The sequence below is a fragment of the Haemaphysalis longicornis genome, unplaced genomic scaffold, assembly GCF_048455015.1.
Source record: "Haemaphysalis longicornis isolate Haplotype H1 unplaced genomic scaffold, Haemaphysalis longicornis Haplotype H1 scaffold_6, whole genome shotgun sequence".
Taxonomy (NCBI): Eukaryota; Metazoa; Arthropoda; class Arachnida; order Ixodida; family Ixodidae; genus Haemaphysalis; species Haemaphysalis longicornis.
Genome location: NW_027526407.1, coordinates 64,938,492 through 64,955,232, shown reverse-complemented (window position 1 = coordinate 64,955,232; position 16,741 = coordinate 64,938,492). Strand labels below are relative to the sequence as shown.

Below are 16,741 nucleotides of genomic sequence, written 5' to 3'. Positions count from 1 at the left end.
TCGCAAAGCTTCTGCAAGATTATTTTTTTATACTCGTGCTTCTTGTGTTTCTCTCGCATATTGGATAGAACCGCGAGATTGATTTCACGAGTCGAAATAGTGAGCAGACTCAGTGAAAGATAGTCCCATCTTTCTCAAGGTGCCGTCAAAGTTGCCCCCCCCCCCTCCCCCAACGATCTTCAAGGGAGTGTATTACCGCCTTTTTTTGTTATACACGAGGTCCAACAATTGCAAAAAAGCCAACGTGTTTAAATTTCACGCTATTTACCGCACTTCCGAGCAAATGGTTTAGTTTGAGGGCTGTTCCAGTCCTCTTTAAGGGGACATTTTAAGTGCCCCATTGTGCGAAAAACCGTAGTTGTAGTTCTTGTCCGGTCACGTAAATCGCCTCCGCCGTTAAGAGTAAATAAAAACCCCATCTGTGACTCTATATAATTTGAAACCGGGTTGTTACAATACCATTCGAGTGAAGTACCAGTGCGCTATCTAAGCTTTCTTCTCTTGTTTCTATGGTATATCAAAACTCTCTGCCTTATTCTTGCGCCCTATCTCCTCACGGTACCAGCGCTAGAAAGAAAAGCGGTTGTCTCTGTAGTATCTTTCTTTGTCGGATATACCGAGCTGGGGTATCGGTAGAGCCAGGTAGCTTTGAAGGCCTAATATCCAAGCTTCACAAAGACCACAAAACTATGAGTTTGATACGTGCTATCTCCGAAATTTGTTTTTTTTTTTCATCTTGCACGTTATGGCTCTCACGTTGTCAGCCCTACGAATAAAAGCGGTTGTCACTGTAGTTTATTTCCTTGTCGGACATACCCATTCTGGTGATCGGTGAAGCCAGGAATTGGGAGCTTTGAAGTGCTTGTCTTCCAGCTTGAAAAAATTCACAATGCTATGAATTGGAAAGGTAAATGCAGTAGAATAGCGCGTGCCACGTGTCACTTTAACGTAGTTGCAAGTGAGTATAACAGGTGAACACCAGCCACGCAGAAGCCTCATTCTATGGAAGCAGTGGCGTGTTCCAGTCTGCTTGCTCACGTGATTCGTGCCTAAGACTAAGAAACGAAATCGAGGAAAGAAATTCAAACACGGTGCAGCAGACAGGAAGCAGGTCGAGTTATTTCACTCAAACAGACAAAGAAAGGAAAGCCAAGAAAGTGACGCGAATACAATGTGACAGTAAAGAAGTCGTTAATAGTATCGCCAAGCTTTTGCTTTCCACGCTGTAAGGCAGACTTGAGTGCCCCGAGAAATTTTTTAACAATATTTTAGGAGTTACACGCCCTAACGTGAACTGCATTTCAAACATCTCAATTCTGAGGGAATGGTTTATTTTTACCGGCTCAAAATTCGTGTCGCTTCTGCTTACCATATGTATACTTTTCCTTCTGGAACACTCCTAAACAACATTTGTTCGTGCGCATGCGCGTGTGTGCTGCGCGGGATAAGGGAAGGGGTAGCTAACCTCAGAAACCACCGAAAGAGGTTGGCCGAGTAAATCGTCTAATATTTTATGAGGCTTCCCCCAGCCTATAAAACCAAGATGAATCAAGACCCCGATTTCTGCGGTCAGAGCCCGAAAGTGCCCTCATTCATAACAACCACAGTCTCGGTCCCCTGCCACGTTTAATCGCTGGCTGCAACAACGGCTTCTAGACAAGAAAAACCTCCTACAATGCCTTCTCACGGTTAAAATATCCATACAATGTCCAAATATAAAAACGGAAACGTTCGAAACGCAACGAGCTAAAGCACAGCTGAAGCCTGCTATCCGTAGTCTAGAAAAGACGAAGCGATCAGGTAGTACGCGGGCATTTTAATCTATGAGGTGTGGGCCGCAGCCCCAAGAGAAAGCCTGGTGCAATGTCGGGACTGCGCAACACAGACGTTTCTCAACCGGAGAAACTACTGCCAGCTGCGAACGATGCCGAAGAATAGTGGTAAGCGTTTGTCCCCCAAGTTCATTTAATCTTCGCTCTCACTTTGTTCCATGCTAGGTCGGGGATGAAACGTTTTTGTTGCGACAGCCGCGGTGGTCTCTGCTTGCGTGAAGGGTCTTTCAACGTGAAGGGTGTAGTCCTCCCGTCTTTTATTGTCTGATTCACTTAAGAAACATAAAGTGAATTCTCTTTTCGCAAGCAGCGACGCCTTTCCTTTTGTTGCCCAGACGAGCATACAGGTGCGGGTTCATGCATTCATGTCTTCATTTAGCGAAGCAACTACTATTTATACGTTATTATTCTGTTTAAGTTCTGTTCAGTGGCCTTTTGTACGACAAAAAGGAGACTTTTACGGCTTTCGTCCGTGTGGTGTGTAAGTTACGTTCAGTTGCTGGTAGATACCCGCTTGATTCCACTGGCGCCAGGGGCACTATACAAGTTGAAATGTAGTTTCCCATCAATCATCGTGACCTTATTTGCGGCTATCTCGACTCAGCTTCTTAATTTCTGCCATCTTTCACTGGTGCGAACTTTCTTTTGTTTCACAAAGCGGCTCTGCGTAAATTATCTTTCTATATTCAAATATTTGTATTGCTTTCTAATCTACTGAAGAAAGCAACGTTGAAGACTTGACACCACTGAGCATACTAGTGTCTACTTCTTAAAAAGGTGTTCTTATCAACGAAAAATTTTCAAATTCCAGCTTGTATTATGCATAAAGTTCCGTCGACAAGAGCGTTCCAAGCAGCAAATTATGCGGTAAAAACAGGAAACAGTCGGCCTTAGGCGCAAAGAAGCATTAGCTTAAAACAGGCTTTAAAACCGAATTTAAAGACGCAGCAGCTTGATGATCATGATGTTGATGAGAATGATGATGACGATGATCATAATGGTGGCTGTGGTGGTGGTGATGATGATGACGGCGACGACGACGACGACGATGATGATGATGATGATAATGATTATGGTGATGGTGGTGATTATGTGTTGGGCCATTGGTTGAATTCTCCTATCGTTTTCTTTTCGTGTTGCCACTTCGAGACGAAGCATGCATTTCTCATCGCCTTCTCCTAGTGCCATTGACATAATGGCCTCCCAACATGAAAGGAGGCTGCGGACGTCTGAGCGCCTTTTCAAGCTATTCTTAGCAACTTTACTCACATCCAGATGTCCGTCTTGGCTTTACTCGCATCCAGATAAAAATTACGCACATTGGAGCGTGATGACCCTAGTAGTTTCAATTACACTAGACACATCTTCATTTTCAGCACTAGTATTAGATTACTAGTATTAGTAATTGTTATTCCTACGGCTGCAGTATCACTGTTTGTAGCGATAGCGATATAATCTACGAATTACGGTACAGCAAAAAAAAAATTCAGCTCCTGTAGAGCGTGCTTTGCCGCTCAAAGAGTACTGCTGCGGCAGAGCCAGCTTTGGGAACAATTGCTCCTGAGCTATATTAAAGCTAAGCTGAATAGCGACACCTTCCAGTGGCCCTATCGTGTCCAGAGTGCGTAGACAAAACGTAAAAAGATTATGGTTTTCAGTCCTGTGTAGTTGGTGCTCATGCAAGGGTAAGGGTTCCGAGAGGTATGAAGCATACACCCACCGTGCCGTCGAGTCAACGCATCGTCCCGATCTTTGGTGCCAACTCCCATGTATTGTGATATTCTTTCGGAGACAAACGCGTTCACTTATGGATTTACGTGTGCAAGGAGGGGAGCGCATTGCCTTGGGATAGCCTTCGATAATGCTGTCAACCATGATTACTGTAGCAGTGAGGCATGCGGTAAACACTTTACTAAAGGAAGAGAACACACAGGGTGAGCGCTGGACATCAACTGCCCGCGGGATTCCGGGGCCCGTCTCCCCCGGAACCGGCTTCCCCGGGAGCGACCATCTTCATACACGGCGATGATCGTCGCCGTCTCTGCCCCTACTGCCGGGTGACCCAGGTTCACCTGCCCAGGCACCGAGCAATTGCTTTTGCACCGATGTCGGATTACCACTGCCATCGCTGCACCATCGGCTACCAACAGTCTCAAAGGGGCCAAGAACACATAATACAACTTTCTGGAGTTCGAAATAACTAGACTCTGGTAATTCACTCAGCTTCATTCCAGCCACGAACGACGTTGTTTAACAGGAAAAATGCAAGCACCATTTAAGAACTTGCAACTTTCGCGCCACAGTGACGTAATATCGACAGGAGCGATGTCATATAGGCTGGCATTGAAAACAGTTTTATCAGTATGTAAACTGCGCGTTATCGTTCAACAGATACAATCAAACAAAACTAAAGGCCCCGCTACAATCGCCCAGTCAAATTCCCCGGCGGTAGCATAGTAGCGCAGCTGAACAAAAGTTGTCGTCCTTGTCATTTCTTTCAGCAAGACATTCAATGGGGGGATTTACCAGTAATCGGGAGCTCTAAGGGACACTGTGTCCGCTTCTGAATTCTACACAACATAGACTTACAAGCGTAAATGTTGTGGAATACTAAATGCCGCGTTACACCTAAACGTGATGGAGCATGAGCAGAACAGGTGTACACCAGCCGCGAAATACACACTTGTTCTAGGGCAGCTGTGGCGTGTCCCATTTTGCTTGCTGGCGTATTTCCCGCCGTAACAGGAAGAAACAAAAACATGGTGTTCCAAATAAGGATCCTGTCTAAGAAAAGAAGGCTGCCGAACAAGCCTGCGCCAAACACAAAAACATGAAAGCGAGGAAAGAGATGCAACACGTTGTAGCAGTAGTAAGGTTGTTGGAAAATCAAAGCCCGTTTCTTAAGAGAAACGTGTTTAAAACACGAAGCTTTCTCCCGTGAAACATGAGTTAACACTTCTTCCACCGTGCCGGAAGGCTGCAATCGGCTTCAAACGCGAGGGACCCAGGTTCGATCCCGACAATGGGAAGCGTTTTTTAGATGCGACGCTGAGAGCATCTCTTGTCGGCGGCCCTGTCTTCCTGCGTGCGTCCGTCGGCGGCGGCGTCCGCACTCTCCTCCGCTCACCCCCTTTCCTCTCCGATAGCGAACACTCTCTCGCGAGGGGCATTGGATTGGATTCGATTGGATTTGCTTGGCTTGGCTTGGCTTGGATAGGATTAAATTGGATTGGATTTGGATTGGATTGGATTAAAGTGGATTGTGTTGGATTGTGCTGCGACATAGCCGCGGCAGACGCACTGGCGCCGGCGCGTGCCCAGGTGAGAGCGAACACTCTCTCTCAACATCTGCGGGTGTGCGGCCCAGCACGCTCTCACTTCGCCGGTGGGCGGCGCTGCGCGTGGTGCTGCGCATGTGCAGTACTCTCTCTCTCTCCGTGGTCTCCTCTCCTTCGGGCGCGCTGCGCATATAACCGGTGTGCCGCTCTCCGGCGGCCTTTCGGTCGACGGTTGCTCTCCGCTTGCGCTTGAACCCCCCTCAGCGTCGCATCACACCACGGTTCCCGCGAGGGGAGGTGGGCGTAATTTTTACAGCAAAGCTTTCTACCTCTACCAGCCAACGATTCCATCGTGGCGTGCGGGACAAGAAACTCTGAACGCGGATGTGGAGGGGGAGGCGGTTTTCCCTCACGGAACACAGTGTCGATAGCGCGGCGATAGGGCGCTATTACCCAGCGTTCCCCTCGCGCAGCTGCGTGCTCGCACAGGCGGGCGCGTTGGAAGAACGGCTTTGTCGTCTGCTTTAGAGACGGTTGTTTTCCGCCTCTTCAGGCGTGTTTCGCGTCCATTTCGCGCTTCCTTCGCACAGCTTGATTATGGTGTTCGACACCACCTCTTCCGTAACCCGGACCTGACGAAATTACGTGGTCGTAAGGCCAAGATACGTTGCGGATTGGTTTGAAGGGCGGGAAGACCACATACAGACATCTGGCCCCTAGAGAGACGCTACCTTTTGCGCAATGCTTGCCACGTATGGGACTCCATTTTTTTTAATTGGTGAAGACCAATTCGCTTCTGTTTTAAGAGGTATCACGAAATCCGAAAGGAGAAACTGGGTCTGATCAATGGCGATTTTAAAAGTTCCCTCAGCTTTTTCGCGATTATAAAACTTCGAACAGTGACTAGTTTAAATCGGTATAAATTGGAATCCCTAAGCCTACATGCCGAATTGTTTCCGTGTCTGCGCTTGTGTCGCGCGGTGGAGTAGCCCCAAGGTAGCACATCAGGATGGCTAGGTTCCGCTGTCTCACCCTTCCGAAGACGCTCCTCCGTTTTCTTTCTCCCGACTCACGGCCGGGCTACAGTGGCTGCGTCTACCGCTCTAGCGCGGTCGTGGAAGACGCTGCTGCTGCGTTCGGGACGCCGCCCCCGCAAATTTCAGGTAACGGCTGGCAGCATCTCTGGTTTCGCTCTTTGTAGAGCCACGTGTGTGAATTGAAGTAACGTCGTATGGGCAATTGTTGTGGGTGTCGTTTAAAATTTTGCTTTCCAACCACCTTCACAGCGTGGATTGGAGCCATTTTCTTACTTTTGAGGGGCTTGATGTGCCTTTGTGAAAACCCATCATCATCACGTCCCTGTTATTGTGTAAAGCTGGCTTCTCCATGGTGCGTTTTTCATACGGTCACGATCAGTAAAGAAAAAAAGCTACGATTTATAGAAATCCCTCGGCTCTAGCCTTCAAAACACGCCAGAAAACTCAAGTAAGCCCAGGATTTTTTTTTATTCTAACCTAAGGCATTGACGCCCTCTTTACAAATTCCCACGTGTGGGTGTGCGAAATTTTCTTTATTCAAGTTATTATATTTCAACAGTTTTTTCTTCTTGTTCAATAAACGTTTTGCCTCTTCTCTTTTCTAATTCTAAAGATACGACTCGCGCGCACTATTCCCTAACTGGTAAAGTTTCTTCGCCAATCCCCACCGTGCGCATGTACCCCAAACTAAGACAAACTACAACGAATACGCTGAATCGCAGCCAGGCGATTCACATACCAGTGTCAGCTTTAATTTCATTTGGGGCTTCTGAGACGGGGTTCGGCCGCCGGGATGACCACTTTACTGAATCGTACACTAGATTTTTCCTCCCCACCTTCATTCGACTTCATATTTCTTCTAAAATTTTTAAATTATATTATTGAATACCTGTCCCTAGATGCGAACCAGTCATTTTTCCCCGATTTTCTGATTGGCTATGAGCCGTTAACGGAACAATGTTGCCATCACCATCATCATCGTCGTCGTCATCGCCGTCATTTCACGCGCACCGTGGCACCCGCTGACTGGCCCATTAGCACGGGCTGTAGAACGCTTGCTCGCCGGTTGCTCTGCTCGCCTGTCACCCCAACGGTGACCCGGCCCCAACGGCCTCCAGGTGAGCAGCGTGGAGCACCCAGTGATGGCGTGCCCCTCGGAGGCACCGTGTAAGGCGCGTCCTCTATCATCCCAGGCGCCGCCGGTGCAGCCGCAGCATCGCATCCCCCCAACCGCTCCACGAACGGCGACATGTGCAATCCTTTCAACGCCGAAGCGGACACGGAGAACCCGCTCATGTCGCCCTGCCACTGCGCGGTCTCTTGTGCTACGTGCACCAGGCCTGCCTGCAGCAGTGGATCACCTCCTCTGACCCCGGTGCTGCGAACTGTGCAAGTTCGACTCCATCATGCACGCAAAGACCCTCCACAAGTGAAGGAAGCCGGCGATGTCTTCAGAGGAGCAGAGTGTGGTTCTGTGGTCCGTCACTTTACGTCGAGGACATCATGCACGTGCTCTGATCGCTGTACATGCAGTATAGACCGTCCAGTGCAGCCTGGACTGTCTTTTTTGGACTAGGCTCGTCGTCGTCGCCTCCGGCATCTCGTGCGGCATTGTCTTCACGTTCGCTCGGTGCAGGATCTACGTGCAGCCCTTTCGCCGGTGCAAAACCTTCAACGGGGTAGTCTTCATTCAGGACACGGCCATGCCACACAAGGACGCAGCGCTGCCAACAGCCGCCTACCTCTCGGAGTGCGCCTTGTCCAGGGCACCACGTCTTCGAGGCGGACCCCACCAGGCAATGTGCATGATGGCCTTAACAAAATCACTGCGGCCATGAACTGGCAACCAGACCAGCCCGGCCTTTTGGCATGTCGAGTGCGTTTTTCCCTTTTTGCCCGTGGCAGTTGGCTCATGTCGCATTATACTTGTGGCTTGTTCATAGGTATACACTTTCAACGTTACAAGACTTTGGGAGTATTTCTGCTCTTTTATCACGTCCACATCAGCTAGTCTTTACTTCGCGCTTTGTATAGCATTTGCTTGTGTACAGCAAGGCTATATACAGAGGAGAAACATGCGCGCGAACGTTCTGATTAATTTTTCTAAAGAAGATGCTAGGGCACCTGTTGCATTTACAATTTGTTACTGCCAGCATTTGTTTGGGATATTTTTTTACTTGTCTGTCGACGTGCGACATGCCAGCAACAGCATTAAAACAATCTTGGGTTCCTTGAACCATGAACCAAGCTTTCATTTCTATATCGCAAAAAAAAAATACAACCCTGTGACAAAGAAATACTGCAAACCCGTGTATGGTGGCAATGAACCATGAAAACAGTTTCGGTGCTTTCATAACCTTATGTACCCCCACTCTCTCCATATGCGCATGCGTGCGAGTGTGCGTGTGTGACTATTCGGGCCTTTTGTGACAGGGTTCTGCCAAAGCGGACGTGTTCTTCGTTTCTTTCATACTTCCAACTTAAGCAATTTTTTAATATTCCTACGTGGCGGCAGGATGATGGCGACACAATCCATAGTTAAAAATGATCAGCGATATTGACACATTGTTTACGAGGCGGCCATGCAAACGAGAACGATTTTAATATGGCGGAGAATGCCCCATAGAGCCATGATCCACCATTAGCGCGGAAACGACGGAGTAAGTGGCGTGCGTACCGTACTTACCCGATGCTAACGCGCACTTTTTTTTTTTTGGAAAAATAGGTCGAAAAATTGCATGCGCGTTAGAATCAGATACGAAACCGAAATTGTCGCAACAGCGGAAATTTCGTCCCACCCATCGCCATCGAGATGTTGTGGTCAGCGGAGAGCGACGAGGAGTGAGATGAGTGAGATTACTTCGGGAAATAAATCGCCCGTTTCTCTCGCATTCGTGTTTTTTTTTTTTTTTTTTTTGCTCACAAAGTTCCGTGCGCGTTACAATCGGAGGTGCAAGTTTTTTCGGGGTTTTTTTTTGCCAGGAAAATCGGGTGCGCGTTAGAATTGGGGGCGCGTTAGAACCGGGTAATTACGGTACTCAAAAAAAACACCGGGACATTCGTTTACGCCTCGCGCTAGAGAGAGGGGGGGTGATGATGATTTATTAAGAAAGCAGGGAAGAGAAAAGAACTGGGGATATTGTTGAACTCAACGGGGAGTTCACCCTTCGTGCTTCAAAGACGCGAGTCTTCAACAGCAAAGCTGCATACCTCTACCCGCCAATCATCCCCGTTGGTAAACACGTCAAGGCGCCAAGAATACAAGTATACGCTGCATGCTTCCCCCTCCGCAGGTTTCACGTTAGTGGAGATGGCCCGGGATATTTTTTTGCTAGTGAGGCGCTTGATGTGCTTTAGTGAAAACCCATCATCATCACGTACCTCCCATTGTGTAAAGTTGGCTTCCCTATAGTGCGTTTTCACATACGGTCGCCATCACCGAGGCAAATAAAGCCTCATTTATATAATCCCCAGGCTTTAGCCTTCAAAACACGATTGAAGACACAAGTACGCCCAGAATTTTTTATATTTTAACGTAAGGCAAGGACATCCTTTTTACTAATTCCACACGTGTAGTTCTGTGCAATTTTCTTCATTCAAATTTTTCCATTTCCACCGTTTTTTTCTTGCTCAATAAACGTTTCGCCTCCTCTCTCCTCTATTTCAAAGATGTGACTCGGGCGCAGTATCCCCTAACAAGGTCAACTGCTCCGCCACTCCTTAATGTGCCTACGTGCCCCAAAGTAAGAAGAACAACAACGACGACGCTGCATTGCAGCCCGGCGATTGACATATCAGTGTTAGCTTTAACTTCATTCAGGGCTTCTGAGACCGGCTTCTACCGCCGGGATGACCACTTAACTGAATCGAATCCTAGATTTCTACTACAACTGGTTCCTTACACATTCGGAACTGACCTATTTTTTTTATACCCTTCCATTTATTTTTGCCTCTCTACCTTCATTCGACTTCAAATTGCTTCTAAAAGTTTTAAATTATTTTTATAAAGTGTGGCTCGCTAGATGCGAACCAGTCATTTCCCACCGAACTTCTGATTAGGTATGAGCTGTTACAGAAACAATATTGCCATCACCGCCATCATCATCATCATCGCCATCATGTCACGTGAATCGTGGCACCCGCTGACTGGCCCATCTGCACGAGCTGTGGAACACTTGCTGGTAAATTTTTCGGGCAGGCCAAAGTGACGCTTTCGCCTGTCACCCCAACGGTGACCCGGCCCCAACGGCCTCCAGGTGAGCAGCGTGGAGCACCCAGTGATGGCGTGCCCCTCGGAGGCACCGTGCAAGGCGCATCCTCTATCATCCGAGGCGCCACCGGTGCAGCCGCAGCGGAGGCCCTCGTCGCAGCCCTCCAACAGCTCCACGAACGGCGACAAGAGCCGCATCTTCCACTGCGAGGCGGACGCACAGAACCCGCTCATATCGCCCTGCCACTGCGGGGGCAGCCTGCGCTGCGTGCACCAACGCCTGCCTGCAGCAGTGGATCGACTCCCCTGACGCCAGGTGGTGCGAGCTGTGCAAGTCCAACTTCGTCATTCACACCAAGACCAAGTACTTCCGCAAGTGGAGGAAGCTAGTGATGTGATTAGAGGAGCCGAGCGTGTTCTCTGGTCCGTCACTTTCTACGCGGTGGCAATCACGCGTGCGCTCTGGTCGCTGTACATTCTGTACAGGCAGTCAGCCAGGGCAGCCTGGACTGTCGCCTTTAGGACTAATCTCGTCGTCATCGCCATCGGCATCTCTCGCGGCCTCGTCTTCAAGCTCGTGCAGTGTAGGATGTTCATGCAGCCCTTTCGCCGGTGGAGGGTCTTCAACGGGGTCGTCGACGTCCCGGACGCTGCCGTGCCAGACAAGCGCGCAGTGCTGCCCCAAACCACCTAACTCTCGGCGGTGCTCCTTGTTCAGGGCCCCACGCCGTCGAAGCGGTTGCCACCAGCCAATGTGCACGACGGCCCCACCAAAATCACTGCGGCCAAGAACTGCCAACCAGGCACGCCCGGCCCCGACAAAAGATACTGCCAGTTTAGTGGCCGACCTTTTTGTGATCAGTTCGGACGCTCTGTGCACTGTATATATAGCAGTGTGTAAGTGCCACGGCAGCACTGAACGTGTCACTGCAATACGTGGCATAGACACGGTTTTCCAGTGGGATTTTAGTCCTTTCGCTGCTGGGCCGATGACTTTGCTTCGCGTGCGGAGCTACAGTGCCGCAGGCATGCTTTTCGTTTGCCGTTTTGTTTCCTGAAGGCAGTTCTTTCAGTCAACATTCTACAATTGTTTCGTTCATCTGCATAAATTCGGAATATTTCCAGGTCTACCTAAAATGTCTGTACTATTCTCATTTCCATGTCAGCAAGCCTTTGGCTCATTCGTTGTCTGCTGTCTTTTTCTGTGTCGCTAGACCAACGTAAGGAGAGAAACGTCCAAGAAAACATCTCTCATCAGCTTCCCTTAAAAGATGACGCTTTTACAACTTCTTGCAGGACGGCATTAGGTTAAGGTATTTTTCGTTTAACCTGTTTGTGAGATGTAGTGACCTCATTAAAACCATGACGTTCTTCAACCAGAGCAGCTGGACTACAAATTTTCTCTTCTTCGTTGCAAATGCCTTTGATCTCGAATATATGTGTGCGTGCGGGCGTACGGGCGCGTCTGCGTGTGTGTATAACAAATGGGAGAAAGATAAAATAAACATTTATTCAGCGCAAGGCCTTATGGCAGGGGAGGTCATCCTTATACCCGGTACACCCAGGCTGCGACTTGCCGTCCAGGCCCTCTCTACCAGTTCTTGGTAATGTCCAAGGTCCGAATCTACCAGACTAGCCATCCACTGCTCAAGATGGGAAGGTGATAGAGGGTAGGTTTAGAGCTTGTGGAATCGATAGTGGAATGGAATGGAATCGACAGTCTTGCGCCACTTCGCCGTGTGCTTCGCCCTCGCGGGCTTCGTTGAAAAGCTAATATTAAAGCGAAGTTTTTGTCCTCCAACTGGTGACTTCCGTAGGCGAAAACGCGCTGCCCAAAAGCCAACTTTCGTGGACAGAGATGATGATGGTGGGCGAAATGTAGAAAGAGTGTAGAAAAAATTCATTTGCTTCCCTGCGAAGCTTGGCGACAGCTTTGTTCTCTGGTGCATCCGTTTCTACGTGATGGCGATCACGCGCGTGCTCTGGTCGCTGTACACAATCATCAGTCAGACAGCCCGCGAGACGTGCGATCATGGTAGCCTGGACAGGCCCCTCTGGACCAAACTGCTCCCTGTAGCCATCGGCATCACCGGCGGCCTTGTGATCACGTGCGTCCAATCTACGATTTACGTGCAGCTACTTCGCCGTAGGCTACTTGGCGTATTCATGGAAGGTTGTGGCCGTTACTACACCAGGGTGGCCAATCCTGCTCTGGTGTGGGAGTGCCTAACCGGCAATGGTCGCCGAGGTCAGGCCGCAGCCGCAGCCTCATTCTGTAATTCCATCAATAGGCGGATATTTTTTATTAATCCTGTGAGAATTGTCCGGCACTGGTATTCGAACCACGGTCCTTCGGCACGTGAGACGGATGCTGTGCCTCTACGCCACCGCTGCACCTTGTAATCACAATGACATCACAATGTCAGGCTACGTCATAACAAATAGGAATAAAATAGTCGTAACAGCCCAGAGGTTTTATAGGGATCTGTACAGTAGCCGGGACATCCAGGATAATGCCGAACGAAAAAGTAGTTCAGAGGAGATAGACATCCCGCCAGTAACGACAGAAGATATAAGGAAGGCTTTGAAAGAAACGAAAGGGGGCAAAGCACCTGGTGTGGATTAGATAACAGCAGACCTCTTGAAGGATGGCGGGGAAATTGTACTTGAAAAACTGGCTAACCTGTATACGCAATGCCTAATGACCGCGAGGGTGCCGGAATCTTGGAAGAATGCGAACATAATCTTAATCCATAAGAAAGGTGACATGAAGGACTTGAAAAATTACAAGCCGATTAGCTTACTGTCAGACGTCTAGAAGGTGCTTACCAAGGTTATCGCTAACAGAATTTCTGCCACCTTAGATTTCAGTCAACCTAAAGAACAAGCAGGGTTCCGTAAAGGCTGTTCAACAATGGACCATATTCACACGATCAATCAAGTGATAGAGAAGTGCGCTGAGTATACTGAACCCCTATATATAGCCTTCATAGATAATGAAAAAGCATTTGACTCGGTCGAAACCTCAGCAGTAATTCAGGCATTACGGAACCAGGGTGTAGATAAGCATTATGTAAGAATACTAGAGGATATATAGAAGGAGTCCACAGCTACCATCATCCTCCATTAGGAGAGCAGTAAAATACCTATAAGGAAGGGCGTCAGACAAGGAGACACAATCTTTCCAATGTTATTCCCAGCATGTTTACAAGAAGTATTCATAAAATTGGATTGGGAACAGGTGGGAGTAAGGGTTAATGGAGAATACCTCAGTAACCCCAGATTTGCTGATGCCGTTGCCTTGCTAAGTAACTCTCTGGACGAATTGCAAAGCATGCTTTACGCACTGGGAAAACAGAGTAGAACCGTGGGCCTGAAAATTAGTATGCGGAAAACCAATGTAATGATCAATAACCTCGGCACAGCCCAGCGGTTGGAGATAGGTGGGGAGGCAGTGGAAGTGGTAAGCGAATATATCTACTTAGGCCAAGTTGTATCCCTAGATCCCAACCATGAGGCAGAGATAATTATAAGGATAAGAATGGGGTGGAGTGCATACGGAAAACATTCTCAGATAATGAATAGCAGCCTACCATTGTCGCTGAAGAAGAAAGTGTATGACAGCTGCATCTTACCGGTACTCACCTACGGGGCAGAAACTTGGAGGCTCACTAAGAGGGTTCAACTTCAATAGAGGACGACTCAGCGCGCAATGAAACGGAAAATGATAGGTGTAACATTAAGGGACAAGAAGAGAGCGGAGTGGGTCAGGGAACAAACGCGTGTTAAGGACATATTAGTAGAAATTAAGATGAAGAAATGGACGTGGGCAGGACATGTAATGCGTAGGCAAGATAACCGTTGGTCATTAAGGGTAACAGAGGAAATCCCTCGAGAAGGCAAGCGTGGCAGGGGGCGGCAGAAAGTCAGATGGGCAGATGAGATTAAGAAGTTTGCGCGGATAAATTGGTCGCAGTTAGCACAGGACCGGGGTAATTGGAGATTAATGGGAGAGGCCTTTGCCCTTCAGTGGGCGTACATAGGCTTGTGATGATGATGATGATGTCTTCGCCGTCGAAGGGCTTTCAACAGAGCCATCTACGTTCAGGACGCGCCCGCGCCGCACAAGCATGTCGCGCATCTTACAGTCGCCGACCACCTGTCAGAGTCCTGGGCTCCACGTCGTCCAAGCTGCTATTAAACAATGCGTGCGAAGGCCCGGCTAAGGACTCGTCAGTTAAGACGTAATACGAGCGGCTACGAGGACGCTGCATTTAAACGGCCCGACTTCGTGTGATACGTGTGGTCGATCAGCCCTCTGGGTACATATAGCAGTGCGCTTATGTCTGTGAGCGTGTGTAAACGGCAAGGCAGCATATGTAAACGGCAGGGCAGCACTAGCAGTGTAAGCGGAGGACTTCATGAAGACGCTTTGTTTCATATTGGAGAAAGTCTGCCAGCTCCTCGACTGATCTCTTCTCATTATACCGCAGCTACGGTGCCGCAGACGTGCGTTTGGCTTGTAGAGAGCGTTTCTGCCTTTTTGCCTCTGGCATTTTGCCCATCTCGCATTGTACTTGTTGTTTCTTCATAAGCTTATATTCTCTATTTTACAAGGTTTTGCGAATATTTCTGCTCTATCGCGTCCACTTCCGCTAGCCTTTAGTTCACCCTTTGTATGGTATTTGCTTCTATGCAGCAAGACTAAATTTAAAGGATAAACGTTGGCGCGAACATTCTTGTTTTTTTTATAAAGGAAATGTTAGGTCAACTGGTGCCTTTACACTTTGTTATTGCCCGGCATATGGTCGGGGTATTTTTTTACCTGCTTTCTACGTGCAACATGCCTGCAACAGCTTTAAAACGATCTCGGCCTCCTTGAACCATGCATACGAGACATCAAACTTTCATTTCTGAACGACGGCTCGCCCGGGCCAAGGCCCTCACTACTACCCACGCCTCCGACACCGGAGCCTTCTACGTCGACGTGGCTGCCTACCCACACCGACCCAACAACTATGTCGCCGTGACCATTGCTGCCACCACCGGTGCCATGCGCACGGCTGGCAGTTTCCCGGCAGCGGACCCCCACCAAGCAGAAGAAGTGGCTATTGCCCTGGCCCTCACCAACCCCGACTGCACCACGGTCTCAGCGACTCGCGGACGGCAGTACTCCGCTACGCTACGAACCAAGTGTGTGCCCGTGTGGTGAAAATGTTAAGTGCTACGCGTTCCCGTGTGTTACCAGTGTCCCTTCGGTGATTCCCCGCACATGTAGGCCGCCTGGGTCTTCGCACCGGACTGGACAATCGCAACGAGGAGGCCGACTCCGCTGCGCGCGAGCTCACCGGTCGCGCGGCGCCCACAAGTCCGACCTCCTCACCTGCGTCGTCCACTTTTGCCGAACCCGCCCCTCTTACGACCTACGGGGACATCCTGGACTGGTACCGTCTCACCCGACGCCTTCGCCCGCCCCCTCACCCGCGACTTTCCAGAGAAGAATCTGTGCTCTACAGACAATTACAGACAGGATCTCTCCTCACCCCAGTGTTAGCTAAACACGTGTGTTCCAGTGTCTATGAAACAGATACGAGCCGTTTGTGCTCCAGTGCCCGCGTGACGACCGCCCACCTCCTCCATATGGAACTGTCAATCGCACCCCATCGAAGCTCTGCAAGAGGAGCTCCCTCCCAACATCACAACCGCCATGAACTCATGTGACTATACTACCCAACTACAGGCCGTCCAGCAGGTGGCAGCCGCCCTCGCTCGCCAACGGCCCGAAAGTGCAACCTCTCCGGGGGGAGCGCGAGTAGGCCACGGCACGGGGTAGACTGCTGCGACGTCGTGGCCGCGTCTTCATAACTGCATGCTCTCAATAAAGTTGTTCTCTCTCTCTCTCTCTCTCTTCTGTATCACAAAAAATGCAACGCTGCGACAAAGAAATATTATAACACCGTGTATGGTGGCTAGCAAAGAGGAAAAGAGTTCTGAAGTTTTCACGACCTAATGTACCCCTATTCTTTCCATATGCGCGCGCGTGCGTGTAACTCGTAACAGAAATAATTTCGCCATCACTATCGTGATCATAATTATCATCACATTCATTATTATAATCACCATCACTTCACGCGCTCCGTGGCGCGCGCTGACTGGCCCATCTGCACGAGCTGTGGAACGCTTGCTGGCAACTAGCTCGGGCAGGCCACAACGACACTTTCGCCTGTCGCCCCAACGGTGACCCGGCCCCAACGGCCTGCAGGCGAGCAGCGTGGAGCCCCCGGTGATGGCGTGCCCCTCGGTGGTACCGCGTAAGGCGCGTCCTTTACCATCCAAGGCGCCGCCGGTGCAGCCGCAGCAGAGGTCTTCGTCGCAGCCTACCAA

The 16,741-nt window shown here is 49.5% G+C and overlaps 1 protein-coding gene and 1 pseudogene across 1 annotated transcript in view; one reads left to right on the top strand and one right to left on the bottom strand.

Moving 5' to 3' along the window:
- Ktub (Tub domain-containing protein ktub) overlaps positions 1-16,741 on the bottom strand; it is a 165,984-nt gene that overhangs the window by 94,872 nt on the left and 54,371 nt on the right. The window lies entirely within an intron of this gene.
- On the top strand, positions 7,397-11,258 carry LOC144141660 (uncharacterized; annotated as a pseudogene).